General features: G+C 34.8%; 2 long non-coding RNA genes across 2 annotated transcripts; one reads left to right on the top strand and one right to left on the bottom strand.

Moving 5' to 3' along the window:
• Positions 1 to 377: 377 nt before the first annotated feature.
• Positions 378 to 2,510, top strand: LOC145735517 (uncharacterized). Its single transcript, XR_014179698.1, has 3 exons — positions 378 to 930; positions 998 to 1,173; positions 1,280 to 2,510. It is a non-coding gene; the product is annotated as an uncharacterized LOC145735517 (long non-coding RNA).
• Positions 2,511 to 3,987: 1,477 nt separating this feature from the next.
• Positions 3,988 to 9,509, bottom strand: LOC145735799 (uncharacterized). The gene is made up of 2 exons (XR_014179763.1): positions 9,056 to 9,509; positions 3,988 to 4,305 (listed from the first exon to the last, which is right to left on the bottom strand). It is a non-coding gene; the product is annotated as an uncharacterized LOC145735799 (long non-coding RNA).
• Between the last annotated feature and the right edge of the window lie 3,928 nt (positions 9,510 to 13,437).

The following is a 13,437-nucleotide window of genomic DNA, read 5'->3' as shown; positions in this document are numbered from 1 at the left end:
TCAACTGAAGTTGTTTCATTTAAAACATACCATTTTTCTTCATAAAAGGCACTAAACTGATTCCAAATGGATATATGTGTCCTCTTTGTAGTCCTGGGAGTACAGTTTTCAATTTCTTGATCAATTTCCACAATATTAGAATTTCCAAAGCAATTTTTCGCGAGATCACGCTGGATCCCGGTGAACAAAATCCGGTATACGTGCGGTTATACCCCCACTCTTCCAAATCTTTTGTTCACTATCACTCGACCGAGAGCTCACAAAAATACAGTGGTAACCCGCATAAGTTTTACCAGGTAACCGTTAAAAATTAAAATAAATAAATTTAAAATAAATAATGGATCCTTTATTTTAAACTTTGGATTTAATATGGGGAATCTCCATCGTCTCCATTTTGCAAATGGAAACGGAAACTCTATATTTGTTGATGCTATCCTTAATGGAAGAACTATTTGATTTAACGCCCGTTTTGGTCATTTTCAGCGAATACTTGAGTGCAAGTTGCAGAAAAAAATTAATATTCATTCCGAACCAGTACTTCCATCCTACAATTGATCACACTGATTGGATATACAAATACAATTCGGATGTGTTTTTCCAATTGTTTAGACTAAAAAAAGACACGTTTGAACGTCTTGTCAGAATTGTTTTAGAACATGATAAATATGATTTAATAAAGAAAAAATATAGGGGCGGAAATTACCCTTATATCCCAGAAAGATCAGTTTAAATGTTTTTATGGTACATGACACATAATGATCCATTAGTTGTCATTGCAGATAGATTTGGAAGTGTTGCCTCAACAGTTATGCAAATTGTAAATGCTTGTTTATACATAGTTAATAAACTAAAACATAAATACATCAGATGGCCTGAAAATGATGATGAAAGGAATTCTATTGATTGAAGATGGTTTCACCTCATTCCCAGGTAATCACAATATTTTTGTATATCAACAACAATTTTTGGCAATATCAATAATTATGCAAATTTGTAGGTGTTCTTGGGGCCATTGATGGAACCCACATAAATATTAAAGTACCTTTAGCTCAAAGTGATAGTTACACAGATAGGTACCAGAAAAAGTCAATTAACCTCACTGCTATTTGTACTTCACAAAAATTATTTACTTATGTTTTTGTGGGTTTTCCAGGTTGTGCACATGATGCCAGGGTAAGAAAACACTATGTAATTTATTAATAACTATAATAGGTCAAATCTTACCCTTCATTCTGGATATCTTTTTCATAGTATAGTAAGAGGTTTGAGGATTTTTCAGGTTTTCAAGTACTCACTTTTATACAAGCACATAGAACAACATGGAAAAAATAAGTTTTTTCCAAATGATGACTGTCATATAATAGGGGATAGTGCCTACCCATTGAAGAGTTGGTTAATGGTTCCATACAAAGGCCACAATTTGACAAGAAAACAAAAAAACTTTAACTATAGATTATCATCAGCTAGAGTTAAAATTGAAAATGCATTCTCTTTTTTAAAAAGTAGGTGGGCAAGACTTCAATTTATAAATATTTATAATGTAAGCAAAGCAGTAGAAATTGCAATGGTTTCATGTGTGTTACACAACTTTTGTATAATTAATCATGATTACTGGTCGCCAACAAGTAACTGTGATAACAATGATCTACAAGATCATCTAGATGATTTAGAGGATTTTATTGATGATAGAGACCAATATTTTATGGGTGTTGTAAAAAGAAACCAAATAGCTGACAGCCTTTTTAACTACTGATCGACTGCAGTAGATATAGTGTAGGGTGTAGGTATGTACTATGTAGGTATACATTACTTGAAAATGATTTAATGCCTGTTTTCCTGACACATTTTAAGTATAACTTAAGCTGAGGTTTGAATGTGACAAACAGTGTAAACTGAACTTATCTAAATCTAAGCTGTCCTTAAACTCAACAGCCAATGTCGGAAAAATGGGCATTATCATTAATGAACTAAAATCAGATAAGATGTAAACCATATAGTTATGCTTTTTGGCTTTTATGTATTAATTGAAAATAAAGTTTAAATCAGAAACAAATATTTTATTTACATTTTTGTACTCAAATAACTTACTAACCTTGATTCAAAATCACATTAGTAGTATTAGCACACACATTAAACACTAGGTTAATTCTAATCTGAGTCGCTGTCTTCTCTTTTTCTTTTTCGATATTTAATTTCTATCAGTTTGTCCAATTGGTTTAAAAAACGTTCTCTTTGTTGATTTTGGGTGTCCATTAGACTTTTTAATGTAGTGAAATGCTCATTTCGTTGTTCAATATCCTTCTTTGTCAACTCAAGAAGTTGTGAATTAGTAGTCATTTTGGATCTCGGTGTTTCAGTGGTGTTGAATCGGATTTTTATTTCTGCTTTTGCATTTGAGGAATTTGCCTCGATATTTGCACTGCTTGAGGTTTCTGTTTCATCAATTTCTGGAGTAGAATTAGGGCTAATGCCGCTGCTAGTAGTTAAAGTTTCTACAAGTGAGTCAATTAAGTTTTTAGGGCTAGTTTTATCTTTGTTCCCTAAAATGCTATGCAATAGTTCTAAGTGTGATGGAGGGTCTTTTTGACTTTCTCCAGTAGATTTTTGATGTTTGATATATAGAAAGTATTGCTTCTGCAAATTTGCAAACTTCAACCTCAACTTTTCTACAACTTCCTTTCCACTACCACCCAGATTAAATCCCATTTCTCCCATTTCCTCTGCTATTTTTTTCCATAACTGTGACTTGATAGTTTTTTTATCATCAAATCGATTGGAGTATTTCTGTCTTATGGTTAGAAATACTTCAGTTGCTTGAAAGTCCTTTGGTGTAGGCCTTTTCTGTGTCCAAATTGGAGCAGTTGGGTTATTCTCAACGGCTGAACTTACTTCTACTTCAGACTCTGTTGTTTCATTGCTTGGGCCAGTAAATTTATCAGACCCTTGAACAGCTTCAACAGGATGACCTTCTCTACCATTTAAAACTTCTTCAATGTATTTTTCTGCACTGATGGGGTCTGAAAAATATAATTATGTTGTTATAATTTTGATCCATTTACTATTAAATACTCACCATTAAGTAATGTATTGGCCATCTCCATATTCACAACAACTCGAAAATCTTCACCTCTGTGATTTATCAGGAGCTCCATCATTTCTTCACTCTTTTCCTTTTCCATTTCCATTCTGAACTAGGGCACGATCAATGAACGACTAATCTAATTGAAAAATAACCTCCAATCTTTTGAATTGAAACTGAGACAAGTGAAGTGATTTGTATAACCGTCTTCTCTACACCGTGAACCCAAACAGATCCCGGTGAACAAGTAATGACGTAATCATATGACGTCAGTCATGTATTCCCCTGTAATTGTATTACAAACAGCGGCGTTACTATGGAGACCACCCCGGCTCACTACAGATTTTCGTTCAGCCATGTATATTTTTGTTTACATTTCAAATTGACAATCATACGTCAAAATATTATTATTAATTGTTAATATTGAAGAAGATAACTTAAATTTTATAAGTGTCTAAATCCCGTTTCGTTTAATATCAAATTGTCTTCAAAAAACGTATTCGAAAAAGGTAGGTGGTGTTTAATCACTGTTAAATTTTAGCAGCCAGGGATTTAATCAGTATAAAACGGTTTCCATTGGTGGAACTAGAAAGGTTCTCGGAATTTGATTGGCTGCTGGTACAATGAAGGAAATAATCATCCATGAAAACAAAGGCTTTCATTTTAGTCATTTTACTATATATTTTCGTTCAATTTAATGAAAAATTATACTCGTAGGAAAAATGTTGTACCTAACACATGCGGAAAGCGTCTTTCCCACCCCTTAACTGCTTGCCCGAACTCCTCCGCTTTGCGTCGTTCTGCAGTGCGCAGTTGTTGTGCGTGCAGTCTCGTGCGGTAAAGTACCACTTTACACCCTTGTTAGGTAAATAACTATTACTACATTTGGTTTAAGTAATACACCACAAGCTTTGACATAAATTTACTGTAAACTACAATTTTCAATTAGACATCATTTGAAAAATTACAATTACATAAGTACAAACGATGGTTGCAAAGTATAAAATCAAGGAATGATCAATCGAAAAAAACCCAGCCGCACATAGTTTGACATTCCTGTCATGTATCTGTCTGGCAAACATTAAATACTGTCGTCTTGTCTCTTTTACATCTTGACCGATAAAAATTGGTTGCATATTTTGAATCTGGTTGTAGCATATGTCAATTGTTCTTTTAGATTCAGCTTGGAGCTTTTGACCCACCACCGCTAATATTATTACGTAGATCTAAAATGATAATTTACAGAATAGACGTTTATTTTTCTGATCTACTCTAATAACTAGGTAGTAACTACTTCAAGGTTCACCTACTTAACGGGATATTGTGGGACTAGTATTTCAGAAATAAAAAAAGCATTGCTTAATCTACACACACATATAGGTACATACATATACATATACATATAGGTACTATTTTATTTTAGTAAAACTATTTACATAAGAAGGTGTGGTGTACTATTACTTAATCAAAGGAAGGAATATCAGATTTGAACCCAGAAAACAAAATTATAATACAACACAAAGAACCAACGAAATGCAATGGAGGGAAACACAAAACATTGGAATAGAAATGGGATTCAATTGTAAAGATCATCGAGAATTGTATATCCGGAGAAACAAAATAAAGGAAACAAGCATGGATAATAAAGTAAAGAAGTAAAAAAACTCCAAAAAAATTACCAGAAAGTTAAGAGGAAAATAAAGAAAATAAAAGAAACACGTGTCTTAGTTTGACAAGATTGAAAAAGAACAAATATGACACCTTAGACAAGTCATACAACAATAAAAGCAGCAGCAAGAACAAGAAAACCGAATAATCATAAAATGATTAGAGACACGAATAAAGAGACGACAACAGATTTTGCAGCTTCAGAGAAATAAGTTTACGTAGAAGAAATGTTTGAAAAAGACCAATAAGACGACAACAAAACACATGTAATGCACCGCAAATGCTTATCGATCACAAAGGAAGAATTAATCATGTAACAAAGCAACTGAAGAACAGGATAGCGAACGGGAAGGATAAAGAGTAGCGGAGATTATTAAACAATTCGCTTATCAACACATTGACGACACACATAGCATGTTGGATAGGTTCTTTAATATGTATGTAATGCAAATCAAACAAAAATGACGAAATAATGATTTTTTTTTATTTTCCTAATATAATACAGGGGTTCTACCGTAGTAATGTGAAGAACCTCTATTATTTACAAGATTCAAAAAAAAACTAGCTTAAAAGTATGCGAAGAATCATCAGCTTAATGAGTTACTTAGAAGTTATAGGCAATGGGTTAATAACTGACTAGGTACAAAAGTAACTATGTTTTGCTGTGCAGGAAAGATGTATACGCAAACACTACGTTTCATTCAAGCTTATATGGGAAACAAACTACCAAAAAGTAAATATAAAAACTAATTAAACAGACAAAGTTGATAGAAAAGTGAGACTGGAATGCATCTGGCCACATCTGCAATTTGCATGTTAAAAGATACGCTGGCGAATAGGCAGGAAACAAGAAGAACTTTTTATTTGACCACACTTAGAAAATCACTGATATAACAACTGACCAATTATAATGAACATCTCAGGATTACTAGAAGGTGTATCATATCACATTAGTATGTTCGGTTTACACCATCTCCCTATTTTAGTGGCCATTACGCGTTGGTGGGTGTCGGTCTCGCTGAGAGCGCCTGAGTATGGGTTCAAGGTCTGCAAAGCTTTCTCCTGACTGTCGATTTAGATCTTGATTTCCGACTCTATATATGTGGATCCGGAATGTTTTGAAATAGCTCTCTTCGATAGGTGTTTGAGCAGGAACTTACGGACGATACAAAAACCGGATTCTAAATGCGTCAAGGAGAACATAGATAGATTATTGGCTTCAGTCACCTCTTCCAATTCCCACTCTTTGGCAAGACTCCGCATAACTCCGGTAGGTGTCCTGACATTATAGAAGACTCCTTTAACAGCCTCATTAGTTCCACAAGTCCACGGCAATGCGAAAACAACGACAGTAGATTATGTAGCCTACTTAAATCATAAATTGTAATTCCATTGCTTCGTCTCTAACACAACTGGTTTTTGTTGGTAGAAGAAGAAATGGTTGGTAGAAGAAGGATAGTTCTTGGCATGCGTATAGAATATTTCAGCAGGCGCCTTGTCATCAGGTGCGGATGAACAATATATTGTACTGTAGCTGAATAAAAGTTTAAGGATTCTTGCACTTATTTTCTCCTCCCACCTTGAACTTTTTTTTACTGAATTTCTTATAAATGGAACTGGTGAACTGGGTGCAGTTGTTTGTGATCAGTAGTTATGGAAGACCGAAACGGGCAATCAGTGGTTGAAGAACATTAACGAGTGCTGTGGACGTGCTAGTTGACATGACCTAGATTTCTGGAATAGCTGTTCACAATAAGTAAATAGGAAAGTCCATTAATTTGGCCGGCGAAGCCCATATGCACAGGATGTTTAACCGAATTATTCGCTGCTTGTGGTTTGAATTTGGTACAGTGTTAAATTCCGGCTGAGAGAAAACTTTCTGGGCAGGTAGACGGCAATGTTTTCAGGACAGTTGTATTTTGTTCTGTTTTGACAGTGTTAATCGGTGGTGACCATATCGCTCAATAGAATGTCTTGGCGTCCAAGTAATTCATAACCAACCAAGAATGTTGCTGGACCTTCTTTTGCGACGAACACTGTTTGTTTTGACTGATGACCATTAAAAGAAAGGATTACTTTCCATTGTCCTTTGAAATGGCAGAGACACACCATACAGTAAACCTGCGAGATTTCTTAACAATACGTTCTGATCCGGAATCAATCATAAATAATAATACGGACTGATTTACTTGGATTTGACATTTAAACATATCACAGTTGTTCTGCAATGTGCATTTTATTTGATTTCGGTTGCGCCATACATTGTACTCGCGCTCAAGATGGAGCTCAGTTTGACTTGTGGTTCTTGTATGAACAGTGGAATAGCTGTAAGACCAGTGAAACTCGATGTAACAAAGGCAATTGCTAGGAGGATCCTTGCTTCTAGGTTTTGCCTTGATGTCACATTTGGAGCTGGAAGATTCTTTATGCTTTCTTGCCTGGACCACGGCACTAGTGGGATGCTCAAATGCTTTACAATCCGCTGTTATTTGAAGAAAGGCATTGCCCTCACTTATAAGATCATCAAACACGACGTTCCCTCGGGTTTCTTACAGCTTTTCGAAGATCCTAGTTTGCAGAGAAACTAGTTTAGATTTGCTTCACGGTCAACAGTACAAGAAACACACGAAATTCCGCTACTGTAAGTTCCAAAAAGTTGAATCTACGGAATTTTGCATTAAAACGGCAGATGTAATTGTCCAACAAAGGGATCCGCTGCTACTGAATGGATCAGTTAGTGTAGTCTGTCCCATTTCAGTAAATGACGTCATAGCCTTTTTTTTCTACTCGAGAGACTCGAGCCGGAGGCCCTTGTGTTCTATCTTATCGACCTCATTCATTATTGTGTTTATAATGACATAGTATCTTAATTACTATAAAAGGCCAAAACTGTCGTTATTTTATGGTGAAAATCTGTGGTAAAAAATGGTTCTTTTCGGTTAGCTATGGGGCGCTCCTGCTAAGATGCCGACTTTTCTGAGCCTGTACTCGTCATCAGTTAGCCTCTGTACCACCGTTAAGATATTGTCTCTTTAACATATTATAATTTCACGGCAAAGAACATAGGAAGATTTTAGTAATCTTCTTAATTTGCGTATCTATATAACGTGATGGTGTTTCACGTATGGGTGTTTTGCTTCTGCAGTAATGATCCAAGTTGGTTCTGCTTGCAATACGAGCAGTTTACCATCTAATGTAGGTACTCCATTTTTAGTAACCAGCGGTGCTGGTAGATGACGTGACTACACTAGTAGTGCGGCCGCCTTTTGCGGATTATTAATGATATATAAATTGAGTGGTTCTCTAGGTTTGTGGTTTTCCTCGTATAACATGCTAACACCGCATGGTATGATGGAAAATACGCCACTGACGGGATTACAAAGGCTAGCTGATGGCTACTGTACAGGTTCAGAAACTTCAGCGTCTTAGCAGGAGTGCCCTTTCTGTAGCTAACCGAAATCTACGAGATGTGTATGAGTGTACGTCATTATTAATTGTCATTTTCGACCGATTTTCACCGTCTAATAACTATAATAAGTTATTGTCTTTTTAACATATTATAATTTCACAGTTAAGAACCTAAGTCGATTTTAGTAATCTTCTTAATTTGCATATGAAAACAATTATATTAAACATCCTAGGGTACAGGATTACTAAAAGATTTGGTTAGTAAACCTCACATTAGTATGTTCGGTTCACAACAGAGGGATCATTCTAAAAAGCGATGGACAAATAAAAACCTATGGTGTAATAATCAATAGCTAATGTTTAAATAATTTGCGATACGCAGACGATACTGTGATAATGAGCAACAGGAAAAAAGTATCTCAGCGCCTTATTAATTGGGTCTGTGAAGAATATGGCTGGAACTAGCCGTGAAACTAAAAAATGGTAATCACTACAAACCATCAACTGAAACCACACAAAGAAGAGTGGAAGCCTTTGAAATGTGGTGGTACTACAGAGTATTGAGAATCTCTGGGACAAGCCATACTACGCATAGTATAGTTCAATTCATAATATGAAGAGGGTTTAAACTGTGTGGAAAAACAACCAGAACTAATCGGAACGGAGAAACAAAAGAAAGCAAATAATCCTGAACTCATAATTGAAGGAAAAGTAGAAGAAAAAAGAGGTCGAGGCAGAAGAAAACGACAATCAACAAACATAACTTCGGTTGAACCAGTTAGATAGATTAATATGACTGGCGACGTCCTTGGAAAATAAGACATACCAGGAAGGCACTTAAAGGGTTAAATTTTAATTTTGACAAAAAAAATAGCAATTAAAACAGGTTATAATACTTACCACAAATGGTACTTGATATATCACCGTCATTACGTTTTTTAATGAAGTTCTTTGAGTTGGATCATTAAATATCATTATCGAGGACACATAAACAAGAATGGATATGCCAATAAAAATTGCTCCAGCCATTGGCAATCCACATACGATGTTGAAATCTGAAATGTTTCTTACAATCTTGTTGTGAATTCTAATTGTTATGGATAATAACGGAGATAAACTTGTTTCCATTTTGTCATTACAATTCTTCAACTGACTTTTCAACTTCCAAGCAAAAAGACTACAGCAAATAAATAGAAATTCCGCTTTCTGTGTCACTATACTGATCAGAAAAAATGTCATGCTCGATAGAAAATCTGTTCTATAATAAAATATTACGAAAAACAACCTAAAACTTAAAATCACTCCGCCATAAACTATAGCAGTCAAAGTGATTGGAGAAAACTGTTTTTTATCAACCAAACAAAGTAAGTTATTAAACTTTCGAAAATACTTCAACATGTTTATATTGCATAACGTATTCATCACCAGCAAACAAATAGCGTAAAACACACCAGATAGTCTAATTGGAGCAGGAGTGGTTTTACGGCTAATCAGAATTACCATATAATTTGCTTGAATTGCGCTTAATAACACTGTATGTAAACATAAGTAAAATTTATAATAAGGTAGAATTTTTTGGTTGTCTGTAGGTATTAATCCGTAAAATATGAGTAAATATTTGACTAGTACTTTTAAAGCTTGGACAATATAATACATGTCTGTTGTGTTTTTGTTTACTAAATATATTTACGTGACTTGTAAAAGTATTGGGAGACCAAATTAATTAGTTTAATAGACATTACTGCTAGTACAACCTGTTTAGAAAGACATATAAAAGTAATTGAAAAAGTTTAATAACGCTCTGCTAATACTATCACTAATGTATTTTTAATAATACCTAGCTATGTAATTGACTCTCGCTTTTAAAAGGTTAGTTCAACGTATGGTCGGCGGCACTATTGGGAGCGGTGCACGTCATCAGTGAGTTTGACGTTTTGAACATGCATTCGTATTGCTTAGCGATTAATTGCTACTTGTAGCTACTTGAACGCAATTCTGATACAAACGTGACCTTCTCGATCTCGACGTCTAACGAGTTGTGTGCGTTGTTGCCAGATTACTAGTTGACCGTTTGCTGCTTTTGTTTATGTTGTTGATGACTTGACTAAAAACTGCTTACAAAAAGACAAAAAAAACCTCAATATTGACTAATATTGTTATTCAAAATTATCTATTAAAAAACTGTGATTTGTTAATTCTTTGTATGTAGTTTTCAATAAAAGATAACTTAACTTTAATTGTTTTATTGCACTTTAAATCAGTGCTTAAACAAAATACATGACATGGCACGATGACTTCGTACAACTACTACCCTTGACATCTTTTACATGACACACATGACAGTTGACTTATAAACTAATACAGTGTTCATATACATATAGAATTGTTATCAACACTCCCCCGCAATTCTATAGTTCCTATAACTATTAAATAAAACAAATTATAAAACAAACTTACTCTAAAGACATAACTTTAAGTTTTTCCCTAAAATATTCAAACTTTGTTATGTTTAGTGCTTTAGTAAAAATGTCAGCAATTTGTTCACCAGTTGGGATATAGTTTATAACTACTTCATTTTTACTTACACAGTCTCTTACATAATGACATAGGAAGTACATTTTTATTTAAAATTTCGCTCAACAATTTTGTTATGAATATGCATTCTTTAGTTTGACTTTATTATTCTCTAAACAATTTGATTTAACAGGAGTTAAATCCCTCATTTGAAACTTTTCCATTAACTTTATTTTAAGACTTTTTAGTTCTGACTCTGTTTTTGACACTAAAATTAAATCATCCACATGAATAAGTAGATATATATCAGAGCTAAAATATAGACAGGGGTCAGACTGTGAACGACTAAAACCGATATACCTATGTCAAATGCGAATGTAACTTTTCATACCAACACTTTGGCGCCTGACGAAGACCATACAAAGATCTTTTCAGTTTACAAACATTATTTTTAACAAAGTCTTTACTTACATTCAGTCCATCAGGTATTTTCATAAAAACTGGTTCCTTCAGCTCACCATTTAGGAACGCGCACTTCACATCTAGTTGATTTATGTGTAAATTGTCCTGAACACATAAAGAAAATAATATTCTCAGAGTCAACATCCGGGCTACTGGAGCATACATATCCATACTTTCGTCACACTGTTGATATCCACGAGCTACAAGTCGAGCCTTTTCACTTGCACTGCCATTTACATCCTTGTATCGAAAAACCCATTTCGAGTCAATTACTGTCTCATTAGCTGGATATGGAACAATTTCCCAGGTTTCATTTTCTCTAAGAGCTTTCAGCTCACTTTTAATGGCCAGTTTCCAATCTTGTCCCATGTGATAGTCTTCGAGTCGTTTAGGTAGTTTTCTTGTTCTTCTACTGTGTCTTAATATTTCTTGTTCTTCACTGTCATTTGAATTGTTGTTTTCTTCTTTACACACACTTTCACTTTCAGCATGTTTATCTTTGTCTTTTTCTTTGATGTTGTTTTCACATTTATTTTCACTTTCCAACATGTTTAAAGGACTCCCTAAGTTTCTTGTCGCATTTTCATCAAACATAATATGTTTTGCTGTCACAATTTTCTTCTTTTCCGGATCCCAAACACGATATCCATTGGCTGTATAGTCCATGAAAATCATTTTACGGCTTCGAGCATCTAGTTTACTTTGTCTCTCTTCTCTTGGTATTAGGACATATGCCTTACAACCAAACACTTTAATTTTATTCAAATTTGGTTTTTCCTTGTACCAAATTTCAGCTGGAGTTTTTCCATTTTCTAAAACTGACGTTTCTGTTCGGTTTATAAGGTAAATAGCTGTTTTCATAGCCTCTGTCCAAAAGGATTTGTCAAGATCTGACTCATACATCAAGCATCTAGATTTTTCTAACAAGGTGCGATTGAATCTTTCAGTAAGATAAAGCTGTTTGCTTGCCCTATTGACATATTTCACATACTTTATCAGTGGGGTATCTAGACGAATGTCCCATCCGGCGATGCCACAAGTCCTGATCTGCACATGTAACATTAGTTTGTAGAGTATTTGTACCTACTTGAAACTTTAGTATGTACAAATTTCCCAATAACTTTCCCTTAGCAACCACTGTTTGTCCCTTTTTAATAATCACGATTTGATTCCCAAACGTAACACTTAGTCCACGGCCTTCAAGTTTTCTTACTGACAATAGGTTGTGGGTTAGATTCTCACATTCAATCACATCTTCAATTTTAATTTTTTGTCCACTTTCTAAGTGTAACTGAAGATTACCCTGCCTTTTCCCTAAAATGGCTTCTCCAGTCTTTGCTACATTTGCACGGAGATTAACATCTCTGACATTTGATAAAAATTGTCCCACACAACTTTTCACTAGATGATTGGTTACTGTCAATTACAAAGGTTATATTATTGTCATCACTTATCAATGTTTCAGCATTCATTGACAGTTCTAAAGGTGTTATAAAACAAACTTCATCATCATCTTGCTCAGTTAAATTGCAATTTCGAGTTTGATTTCTAAGTTTTGGACGATCCATCTTTTTATGTCCTCTTACTCCACAATTATAGCACTTATACCAAAACTTATTAGGTTGACCAGTTTTCTTATTACCTTTTGGTCCTCGTCCATGTTGTCAGTTTCCTCTTGCTGCGAAAGCTGTTTCTCCTTGTTCACTAGATCCACTATGGTCACTAAACTTTGATTGCCTGGCTTCTTCCATCAGTAGCTTACTTTTTACAAATTCTAAGCCCACTGCTTTAACGTCTTGGGAAAATATCACATCCAATGCTGTAACAACTCCTTGGTAACAATCAGGTATTGCTGCCAGAAATTGAGATATCACTTCAGTTTCTTGTATTGTCCCACCACAATTTCGTAGTTCACTGACTGTCTTTTCATAGTCCAACAAAAACTCACTTAATGCTGATTTCCCAGAGTATTTCAAATTCCTTAACCGTCTCTGCAGGTGTACTTGACTTGCCACACCTGACTGTACATATTGTCACAAGTAGATTTTCGTTAATTACTTAGTCAGCAAATAATCGGCCACTGACCGAAACAAGTCGTCGACCACTTGGGTTGCAAAATAAGCAATCGAACCTTTTAGAACGGAAGCTAGCTAAGGTGTTGCAATCGCCAGTCAGCAATAAGTCATCAATTGTTCGGACAATGATCCAAGTGCTTAGACAAGCAATTAAGAAATTGAACTGACTAAGGGATCGCAATACCTTACAATAAATAGCCGAGAAATTGGGAAAGAAAAGTTAGTTAGAAA

This window comes from Ips typographus, linkage group LG11, assembly GCF_016097725.1.
Source record: "Ips typographus isolate SLU linkage group LG11, UJ_Ityp_2.0, whole genome shotgun sequence".
In the NCBI taxonomy this organism is placed as follows: Eukaryota; Metazoa; Arthropoda; class Insecta; order Coleoptera; family Curculionidae; genus Ips; species Ips typographus.
Note: the sequence above shows the minus strand (reverse complement) of the source record. Positions and strands in the feature narration are given on the sequence as shown.